Raw genomic sequence first — 11,569 nt, forward strand, 5'->3', positions numbered from 1 at the left:
GCCTGTACCCCAGTTCTGTATGCATAAATAAATAAATCTTAAAAAAAAAAAAAAAAAAAAAGAAGCTGCTGGATGAAGACATGAGTAAGGCATCCCCATTTTACAGACCAGAAACCAATGCACAGAAAGAGGACATCCCTGTTCCATCTCTCTGCAAGAGCAATGAGCCACGAATGGAAAGCCAGATTCGGTCTCTTCCCAGAGCCTCAACATCCCATAATAAACTCAAGACAGCTCTTCTGCAGGTGGCCAAAAGCTGAGAGATGGCGAGGAGATAGACAGATGGCACGTGTGCTGGCACCCACACTCCCCCCTGCCCAGGCAGCCTGGCCCAGCTGCTACAAAGAAAATGGCAGTTTGGCCCACAGGCAGGCTGCCGGGGAGAAAGCAAGGCCCTTCCCTTCTCACACCCTTGCAAATACCTTCCTGGCATCTTCCCTTAAAGATACAGCTGCGCCAAGGAGACACCCCCAGAGAGGGAGACCCCCCTTCAAGGACCCAGAGCCTGGGCAGCAGGGACCGTGGCGGCCGAAAGTCAGATGGCAGAAGCTAAGTGAGCGCTCTCACCCTGAACTACTTCATCTCTGCCTTGTGCCCAGACGATTTAATGAATGTAAGTGCAAGACTGGAAATATAATGCTGCAGATACCAGCGATGAAAGCATCAGTTGCGAATGCTTAAGGCACTTGAGACAAAAGTGGAAACCAGTCAGCCAATCTGCCCTCCCTCAGATGCTCACTGGAAAGAGCCAAGCAGTGGACTCGCTGTGAAGGAAGCAGACATTCTGAATCAAAATTCTGGAAAGTCTTTGTTAGAGATGCTACATTAGAGAGGAGCGTAATTAAGAACTTTATTCTGCAGTTGAGCTCTCTGGGCACAGCTCGCTCTCCTTTTGTATGCTGGATTTTGCATGTGCTGTCAGGAAGTGAAATGGGGGAAAGGGTACACTGGTGGTCTGTGACTGAATAAATGAGGAGATTTAAATGTGAAAGGCCCATAAGAGCCCATAAGATGTTCAATTATTTTTCAAGTACAGGTTTTGCTCATTATCCAAAAGTAGAACATGCCTATTTGATATGATTTGGTAGGTTACTTTTTTGTGATTAAGCATGCTATACCACTGATTTACATTTTGGGCGCTTTCCCAAACCCCCAAAGTAACCAAGCAACTCCTACCAAGTAGGAATGCTCTACCTTTGGGTAGCGGGGGTCCTGGATGTACTCATAGAAAGTCACTCGCTGTTGGGGGCCATCAGGGTCACCTGTGCCAAAAGCTGCCATATTCTCCTTCCACAGCCACAGAATCTTCATTCAGCTGGGCGCATGGCCGCTCAGAAGAAACCTACATTTCCCAGCCTCCCTTGCAGCTCGGGGTGGCCATGCGGCTGAGGTGTGGCCAACAGGGTGTGTTGAGCAGAAGAGCAGGGTGCAGCTTTCTCTTGTGCCTCAAAGGAGAAGGACCAACCTCCTCCCCACCCACCTGCACCCCACTGCCTGCAGTGTGGAAGTCGCGAGAGGTGTCTTAAACCATGTCAAAGTCTAAAACAAACCCAACGGCCTTGGCCCCCAATAGGGGAGCTCCTGTGCCAGCCCCAAGACTGACTACAACCATGTTAACATGAGAGCAAAATAAATGTCTCCTTTGTTTAAAGCACTGTTATTTGGGACATTGACAAAGCAGGCAAATACTTAACTCATACCCAGCAGAGAATGACTGATAAGGCTCCGAGATCACAAATGAATTCATTTTATATTCAAGTGAAGTTCTGTAATTTTAGGAAGACCATTATGGATGCCCGTAATGTGACCTGACCAACATCCATTCCCAACTTCCTTCCACAGTGCCCACCGACTGTCTCCGGAACCCAGCTCTATGCTATGGGTGAGCCGAGCCCACCCTCCAGCGCCAGAAGTGACCGATCAGAGCACCAACCCACCGCTGTCTGTAGAAACTGGTTCGGAGATAAGGTCTTAGGCCAAACTGAGCCAACGACCATCTGACCCAGGATTCTTGCTTTTACTACCGGAGAGAGGAGCTCTCTCTGACTGGAGTTGCTGGGCTATGAGAGGTACAAGCGTAGAGGCAGGAGCGCTCTACGCCACGATGCCCCAGCCCCCAAGGGAGAGCCTGCCTGGGAACAGAGCCAAAGCAGAGAAAAGCAGAGCCAAGAAACACACTCCTGATGACATCATTTATTTGAACACCCAGATTTTGCTGTGCCTGAAGTCCTCTCAGATCTTAAAACTTCCCAGAAAAGTAAACCAGTAAATTTTTTTCTTTTGGCTTACATCAACTTTAACTGGCTTTTCTAACACTTATAATTAAGGAAGCTAATAATGCGATCATTACTACTGCTGCTGCCACTCTTACTAGGATCATTACTTCAGTACAGGAATTAACACACTGGACCGATCCAGTGTGCTGCCTGTTTTTGTAAAGTTTTATTGAAACATAGTCGTGCTCATTCCTTTCCATGTGACTTATGGCTGCTTCCAAGCTCAAACAGCAGAGTTCGACCCATGTGAAAGGGATGTTATGACAAACAGAGGCAAGATATCCACTATCTGACCCTTTACAGAAAATGGCTGGCGGCCCCCGGCTCCCCATGGATTGCCCGGGCCGGCAGCACAGAGGCAGCAAGAGCCTCCCTTGTGCACGTAGATTTGAAGCCGGCAGCAGTGGGGGCAGTGAGCAGACTTACCAAAAGGAAGGCGCGCACAGTGGGTATCTTGTTCAGCTCCACCAGCAGCCGCAGCGCCTTCTCGTGGTTGCTGCAATACTCCTCATACACACAGAACTTGTCCTTCTGCAAGGCAAAGGCACAGGCTGTGAGGTCACGGCAGGAAGGCAAACTCTGAGGTGTACTCAGCTGGGCCAGCAGGCCCGAGGCAGGAAAGCAGCACCCAGACCCTGAGATTGGGGGGACTTCAGATCAGGAGCTCCCACGTGCCTTGGGGCTCTCGGGCCTCCTCCTGCCCCCAGTTCTGCATCCAGCAGCCTGAGGAACGTTCCAGGAAGCAGGATAACCTGGGCTCAAGGGCACAGATGTAATCCAAGAGGCCCGGTTTGCCCCCTGCTGGCTCCACATTTCCAGGTATCAACTTGGGTGAGTTAGCTGATGTTTCCTTGTCTCAGTTTCCTCAGCTGTAAGGGAGAGTTCATGACAGCCCCTAATTCATGGAGCTTTTATGAGGAGTAAATAAGTTTAAGCATGGCCCTCCCTGGTGGCGCAGCGGGTTAAAGCACAGCACTAAGAAGCTTAAGCCGCTTCCGCATGAGTTTGATCCCCACCTGCCCTGGAGGTGACTCACATGGCGTGGCAGACCTCTCCTGACCCGCCCGCTGCTCCCCTCAGCAGTGTACTTCGTTGATCTGCCTGCTCTGCTCCCCATTCTGTCTCTGGTGATTCCTCTCACCCCCCGCGTCTCCAGCCTGTACCCCAGTTCTGTATGAATAAATAAATAAATCTTTAAAAAATCAATAAATAAGTTCAAGCATAATGTTCAGCCTGTCATAAGTGCTCACTAAATAGCTATCTCTGGTCTACAATGTCACACCCCTGCTTAAAATGCTCCAAGGTGTTCTATTTCACTACAAACAAATCATTGTGGTAACCTTCAAGAGCCAGGTAATATGGCCCTACCTCTCCCTGAACTCATCACTTGCCCTCCAGCTGAATACCTTGCATTTGCCATGCTTGTTCCTACCTCAGGGCCTTTGTGCATGCTGTTTCTATCACCTGGAACGCTCTTCCCCCTTCAGTCCCCTACCTGGCTACTCCCCATTGTCAGGTCAACTCCTCAAATGCTAGCTGGACTATCCTATCTAAAGTAGCCACCAGGTGGCTATCACCCATTCACCTGTTTTCATTTTCTTAGAGTGTTCTCACCATCTGGAATCACCCCAATTATTTGTTTATCTTCTGTTTCCAAGTTGGCAGTCAGTTCTCTGAAGGCAGTAACTTTATCCATCTTGTGCGCTAAAGTACCCCCAGATACTAACTCAGTGCTGGCATGCAGTGAGCCCCCCAGGAGTACATGTTCAACAGATGAACTTTACATAGCTACTATGTGCAATAGCTCATGCACACACACATAGAGATCACTGGAAGAGCGCCAAGCAAGATGAAGTCAGTGTGAAGGTAGAATACGTTTTGAATCAAAAGTCTGGAAATATATATACATATACTAGAAAAGTCTAGATAAGGCTCAGAATTTGGGAAAACAAGTAGATCTCTGGTCCCTGTCATACAGCAGTGGTTTTTTAATGTTCCTGAGTCCCCAACTGGATTCTTTCCAGCCTAGAGGTCCCCTGTGAGTCACCAGATCCACAACTATCAAACAGGGTTTCCGGAACTAGAAGGAACAGGAGTCTTAGCAGGAAGCTTCTCCACTGTGTGCTCTCAGTTCCAAAAGGCTCACTGCCACACACCCTGCCAAACCCCAAACAAGGATGTCCTGGGTAAAGTCACCAGGGAGGAAGGACTGAAGGGTCTCGACCCTGAGCTGGGCTGGGGGTAGGCGACCGTAGACACCAAGAAGCTAAGGAAGGAAGAGGTGGGTCTCCAAAGCAAGCAGCCTGTCCTGTTTCTAAACAAGCCCCAAGTATCCTGCAGATGGGTAGCTGCAGGAAGAGGAAACCAAGGAAGAGGGAGAATGGGTTTTACAATCAGTAAGCACCCCAAACTAACTTATTTGGGGTAAGGGGGAGCACCATGTGCATAATCTGAGCAAACACCCTTGTCCTGAGCACAACGTCCCTACACTCAGAGTCAAGGGCCAAACCAGAATGTGTGTTGAACACTTAGTGCGTGGGGAAGAGCACTCTCTTGGCTAAGGGTCAGCTCATTCACTCCTGGACGCAATAGCCTGACACGGCAGTTACTGGGCTGGCTCCACTGAGACATGGGAAGATGAGAGCACAAGCCCAGGGCCTAACACCTAGTGGAGTGGCAGGGCCAGACTCCACTAGGCCAATGTCCAGCTCAAGGTCACAGAATAGGACAAAGACGGGAGTGGGAGAAAAAAACGCAGGGGACTTCAAGGGGCCTTGCAGACAACAACAATGTGCACAGTGACTCGAGCATCAGTCCACTAGGCTGGAAAACCCAACTCCACACTCCCCAAGCTGTGGTGACCTTGGACAAGCAGCCTTTCCCCTTTGCTTCAGTCTCTTCATCTAAAAATGGGCATAATAGGGGACCACCCACATTCCTTGGGCTACTGGAAGATTAATCAGTGTACCAGTATGCATGTAAAATGAGTAGAACCATGCCTGGTACACATGAATGTGATATGATATTTCGAAATACTTCAGAAATATTAGCTATCAACACACACGAACCAATGGGGGGAAATACCAAAACAAACAATGTTCACAGAGTGCACACATGTACACACACCAAGGACAAGCAATCCCGATACACACTCCAGGGAACCAGCAAACAACCTGTGGCATTACAACACACAAGCCACATGCACCAAACATCACTGACGTCAGTCACCAACTTCTCACTGTCTGCGGCCAACTGAATTACACACATACATGTGCACAGGTGCACACACACATACACACAGAAGCAGGGAAGGAGAACTGACCCCCACGCCCCCCCACATTGCCCAAACAGACCCTTTTAATTTCCACTTATCTCCAATGAGCAGAATGGACCACTGAGGTACTAGAGATGGGTGAGAAGTTCAGTCTGCAGGGCTCACCCATCTCAGATAAAAATATGAAAGGGAGGCTGCCTGATAAATCTGGAACCAGGGTCTCAGCTGCAGGCCACAGTGAGGCAGGCTGCAGGGAGAAGGAGAGGACCTCTTTCTGCAGGTGGCAAGAACTGGCCTGTGCATGAGAGTCTGCTCCCACAGAGAATACCTGCAGAGCTCAGAGGGAGGCTGGGCTCTGAATTCAGGCTCAAGAGTGACAGTCAGAGATCCCAACCATTTGCAGAGACCTCTCTCTGCAACCCAGAGTCTGGGTTTTCCCTGGGACTAAAGGGCCTGCTATTATTGTAACTGCTCCCAAATAAGACAGCAGACCGACAAGACCACTACTACCACCAACCTTGTGCAACTGATGTAAGATTCCAAGCCATGATGGAAGCTTCTGAGCCAGACCACCTGGGTTTACAGCCTGAATCCCCAGGTCACCAACTCCATGAACTTAGGCAAGGCTTATAATGATTCAGAGCCTCTATGTTCTCATTTATAAAATTAGAGATACTTTACATCGATAATACTATACAATGATGACCTCTCTCATCACAAAGTTTCTGAAGCATTATCAAGAAAATTCACAGCAGGAGTTTTAAAGTTGGGATATAGCATGTGCTCACTAAATATTAGATTATTGCTGTTATTGATATTATTATTATCATCATCCCTATTTTTCAGCAAATTCATTATCCTATTGGTGAATCAGTCTATAACAGGGTGGGCCAGTGCATAGCTAGGTTTTGATAGCAAGAAAAGAGACAGGCAAGGTCAGGAAGAAAGGATTAAGGAGCCCACAGGTCTGGCGAAGGCCACCATGTTAATTTTGAGAAATATAGTGGGAGTTGAAACATGGTCGATGCCCAGTACGTTATGGTCCATCTTGATCCAAACTCCCCCAGACCCTGAGCCCCCCAGGTAGCCTTTGCATCTGCCAAGGTCACTGCTATCATGACATCAGGGATTGCAGGCCCTGGCAGAGAGCAGGCGTGGTGACTGTTTAATAAATGAAGGCAAGAATGCCAAGGGAGCACCCAAGCACCCATGGCCTCTTCCAGGAAACGTGAGTCGTCCAGGACTGCAACCTTGATTCTTTGTGCAACATGTTTTGCACCCGTTGTTCTGATCATGACCCTCAGTTTTTCTTCAGTACTCTGAGCCTACTGACCCCATTTCACTCTCAGGTACTGTAGTGAGCACATGACTCAGGCCAAACCCGGTAACAGTGACCACTTGCCCTAAGTGGGGCCACTGACGTCCCTCAAGGGCTTGGGAAGAACCGCTGTCCTTGAACTGTTTTTGCTCAACTGGAAAAAAATTGCAGCGCTCTTCAGTATCAGCCTGAAGAGTACAATCCCTCCACCCTCCAACAATGAAACCAACACAATAGAATGTGAAGCCTAGAGAGAGAGGGACAAAGTTCTGAAAACATTACATGGGGCCCTAGATCCAGCTATGCCTGAAGCCAACCACCCACCCCCAAGCATGTCATTTATATGAGCCAGTAAAGCCCTTTTTTTAGAGTCCATTTGAGTTAGTGCTCTTGCTATTTGCAGTAAATCCTAATACATAACAGTTGGAAAAGGAAAAGAAAATGAAAATATGGACCCACGCCTGGTGAAAGGACAGGGCCTCCCTGTCCGTCTCCATCTGTGCCATGAAGGGATTGGACCAGAAAGCTGAAACAAGTCTGTTCATTCTCATGTCAACCCCAATCAATGGCTAGTGCTGGCAGCCATACTGGAAAGAACTCTGGAGCTCCGTGGGGAGCAGGGGCAGATGCTGTGATTGATTAGTGATGCCTGCCACAGGTGGAGGTTGGGGCAGTGATAAGATCGCTGCAGGCTTGTCAATCCTTGTCCCCTGAGCCCCTTCTCTGACACAGTCTGCATTGTCATACTCTGCTCCTTCAGCCTATGAACAGGGCAAGGGACCAAGGCATGGAGCTCAGAGAAGTTAAATGTAGCAACTGACACCCCCTCTTTTTCAAGCCCACGGGCCCACTCCATCTCCCCAAGTCATTTCATTGAGCCCAACCCCAGCTGCTCTCGGGTCCCCAACCCTGCGAATATGGAAATGCTGCCTGTGACAGTTAGGAGCCCAGGTGTGCCATTCCTCCCAAGAGCCCCACGTGGGGCTTTGTTTTGCCAGGAAGATATGGACAAGCAGTTTTGTGCCCACAGATGTGGTGGGTGGGGAACTTGTGGCTACGGGCTTGGGCTGTGACAGAGAAGGTGACAGCCAGCGCCTGGGGAAGACGGACAGGGGCCCAGAGGGGGCAGCTGCTGCCCACAGTAAGGGGCGGTCCATGGAGACCATCTGCTCCCCCATGGCTCACTTAGCCCCAGAAAGACTGAGACTCAGAGCAAAGAAGGGGCTGGCCACATGGCATCGCCTCCTGCTGGGAGGGGGCATTCAGGTCTGACTTCTGCAGAGATTCCCCAAGTTAACACACAGCTTCGGGGTGGGGGGGGTGATTAGAACATGGACCACGCTGCACCCCTGCAAAACGGCTTGAACAGAAACCCCAAGACGCCCGTGAACTCCTCCACCACTCACTGCACTCCAGCCCCAGGGGTCTCCCTGCTTGGCTCCACTCCAGGGCCTCTGCCCTGGCCACCCTCTCCATCAGAACACCCCCGTGTACCCCTCTTCCCAGGCCTTCTCTGGCTAGAGCTGCCAGAGAACCCTAGGCACCCACCAAGGCTCATGCAGATGAGCACGTCACCCTTAGTCTTAGTACACCCCAAATGTTGCATGAGACACACTAAAAACGTCTCTGTTGACTACTTAAAACCCACATGCCACTGGCTGTCCTAGATTATTTTATTTGCTAAATCCCACAGCCGGGACTCCTGCAGCGAATGGGGAGAGCCCAAGTGGGGACTCAGCACCCAGAGCCCCTCCTGGAGCAAGGAGCTAAACTCACTGGCGCACCACACGGTTGTGGCTCAGACAGAGAAGCCCGGGGAGTCCCCAGGGACAGTGCCCCGTGAGGACCCCTTCCCAGCTCTGGCTGAAGTATGGAGTACCCCCCTCCAAGTTCAGATGTCATCGTGTCAGGGTGGCCCCCAATAATGCCGCCCCTCCCGAAAGCCTTGAGGTGCCCAGCTGGGCCTCTTCCACAGCTGACGCTCAGGCTGCACTAACTTAGCGCTGTGCTGGATCAAACCAACTCACTTCATCAAGACAGCCCCTGCGGCATGCACCGTCCATTCGCCTGTTTCCGAGCTCCAGATGAGGCCCAGAGCAGTGACGCAACTGGCCGAGTCGGTGGAATGAGTCGAAGCACAGCGGCCCGGCTCCAGAGAACTGAGGGCCTGCGCTCCTTCCTGTCCTTCCCGTCGTCTCATCTCCCCGAGCGCTGCCGCTGCCTCTCGGGCTGCCCTGACCCCTGCCCCCACCCTGCTTCAGGGCACCGTCATCTCAGACCCTTGCCGGCCTCCTTGCTTCTCCACCCTCAGGGAGCAAAGGGCAAGTCCCATCTCTCCTCCACCCCCCGCCCTCCACCAGTGCCCACCTGGCCTGGCCCATCCTGCTCTTGAGCTCTTCCTACCACTGGACAGTGGCGACGGCAAGAACAGAGAGACGGCGCAGTGGCCTGGGCACCGCCTGTGCCTGGAGCTGTCCAGCGTCCCTCCCAGCCCTCAACATCTGCATTCCGTCCAGCCTTCTACCGGTCCTACAGGTAGAGACGCGGAGGCTCAGACAAGTTACAATAACTTTCCAGTAAGCGCACCGCCGCCTGGGGGCAGCCCTGCCAACACCAAGCCAGACAGTCCGTCTGGGAGCTGTCCGCCCAGGGCAGGGCCACCCCAGGCTCTGCCACCGTCTCTGACCAGAACGCCAGGGTCACGGAGAAGGGAGTCAGTGCTGGCGCTGCTCACGGCAACCAGGAGGGACCTCCGCGCAGCCCAAGAAGGGGGTCTGATAGGGGAGAGAGGGGGGCTCGGAGAGGCCACAGCTTGCCCCCAGCCTTGACCCGGGGGGAGAAGGGGGCAAGTGCATGTTTCCCCTCCCCCACCCCAGGGGCCCCAGAGAGGGATGAAAAAGGTGTTGCTGTATGCGGGCTGAGCACCCCACCCTCCTTCCTCTAGCTGTACCCCCACAATTCCAAGTGATTCGGGAATCCTGTGGAAAGAGAGGCCCTTCTGACCAGGAGCCCAGGGGAACACCCAAGGGGCAGACACCCATGGAGGTCGGTGGCAGGATTCAGGTCTGGCCTGAGTCCACCCTCTTGGCCAATGGCTGTCTCTGTTGGGCATTCTGGGGCCACAGGCCCAGCTGGGTCAGGGCCCTGGGAGTCCCGGCACACAGCCACTCAGCAAGGGACTCTGAGAAATGGGGCCAAGCTCCATGTGGCGGTGAGGGGCGGGCAAACCAACTAGGAATCCCCCAGCCGCACGGCCCGACCTGCTGCCCATTGTTCCTGAGCAGAGGCAGGGCCCGCCTGCCCACTACATCCTGCCCGCCATGCCCCAGACAGGCCTGCAGAGGAAGCTGGCCAAGGGTCAGTGGAGAGGGACCCGGGGGAGAAGCCCACTTCCCCAAAGCTGCAGTCTCTGATAGGGGCCGGGCCATTGTACTCACAAATTTTAAGAAAACATTCCCAAGTTCATGCTGAGACTGAGGCTCGGGATGTAAACAATACTCCAGGGCAGCCAGGAAGTCCTTGTGAACCTCCAGGATGTCTTCGATGTTCGAGAACAGGACCTGGGAGGACAAGAGAGGCCCAGGAGAGTGTTAACAGAGGCAGAGAGGGAGAGCGGGGCCGAGCACAAACCACGAGACCCCCGATGCAGGTGAGTGTGGCTGGGGTCCCTCAGAACCAGGGCTGGTTTACAGTAATCGTGAGGACAAGCACAGCGCCAGCATTTACTGAAGCGGGTTAGGGCCTGATCCTGCACCAAGGACTTTACAGGCAGCAAATCCTCACTGCAGGCAGAAGCTACACTCACACACGCTAGGAGAGTACCTGTCCCCCATGGGACTCTACGGCGTGCACATTCAACCAGACCCAGCGAACCCTCGTTTTGCGATCTAATCTTTCAATCAGCTGTTTTGCACCAGGGACAATTTTGCTTGCCAGAGGGCATATGCCAAGATCCAAGAACATTTGCAGTTGTCACATACTGGGGTGGGGGTAGCCTAGGGAAGAGGGGAGTAGGATAGTTGCTACTGACATCTCATAGGTAGAGACCGGGGATGCTGCATCCTGAAACACAGAGGACAGGACCCACGGCAAGGAGTTATCCAGACCAACGTGTCGCTAATGCGAGTGGAGAACCTGGTGCTGTCCAAGGACGAGAGCCTATAAGACAGCCTGATGTGAAGAAGCAAAAGCTAGTAATGAGGGATGGCCAGCAGTTAAATACACTGGACTGGTTGCAGTTAATTAAAGCCCAGGTGCTGGAATACTATGCAGGCGGTAAAAACAATGCACAGCTTGGTATATGTGGACGTGGGATCCTGGATTGATCCTCAATCTATATCGTTAAGGCAGCTGGGGAGGGAGCATCCTGGTACTGAACAAGACCCCAGCGTGTTTGTGTAAAGTAACACCGGAAAGACCAGTCCTCACTATTCCAGCAGAAGCGAGACTAGCTGTACAAAGACACAACATGGCAACAGGAAGGGAGAGCCTGGGGAGCCCTTCACTTACGGTAGGTTCTGCTGAAATACAAGCATTCCTTTTTCTGTTTTACTTGTTGTGTTGGTTATTTAGAGAAAACAAGGCAGGTGCATTTCTCATTTAATTTTAAGAAAGGCACACTCATGGTTGAAAAACCAAAAACAGTAAGACGAACACAGTGAGAAGACCCTATTCCGGCCATCCTCCACCCATACAGACTCA

General features: G+C 51.9%; 1 protein-coding gene across 1 annotated transcript in view; it reads right to left on the bottom strand.

The window, feature by feature from the left end:
* Nucleotides 1-11,569, bottom strand: part of PREX1 (phosphatidylinositol-3,4,5-trisphosphate-dependent Rac exchange factor 1) — a 157,407-nt gene that overhangs the window by 77,208 nt on the left and 68,630 nt on the right. Inside the window, exons 3-4 of the mRNA XM_012728131.1 lie at nucleotides 10,306-10,428; nucleotides 2,703-2,807 (exon numbers count right to left, since the gene is read on the bottom strand). The gene's annotated coding sequence lies outside the window, so the exon portion shown is untranslated. The remainder of the gene's footprint in view (nucleotides 1-2,702; nucleotides 2,808-10,305; nucleotides 10,429-11,569) is intronic.

This window comes from Condylura cristata, unplaced genomic scaffold, assembly GCF_000260355.1.
Source record: "Condylura cristata isolate star-nosed mole 26May11 unplaced genomic scaffold, ConCri1.0 scaffold00022, whole genome shotgun sequence".
NCBI classification, from domain to species: domain Eukaryota; kingdom Metazoa; phylum Chordata; class Mammalia; order Eulipotyphla; family Talpidae; genus Condylura; species Condylura cristata.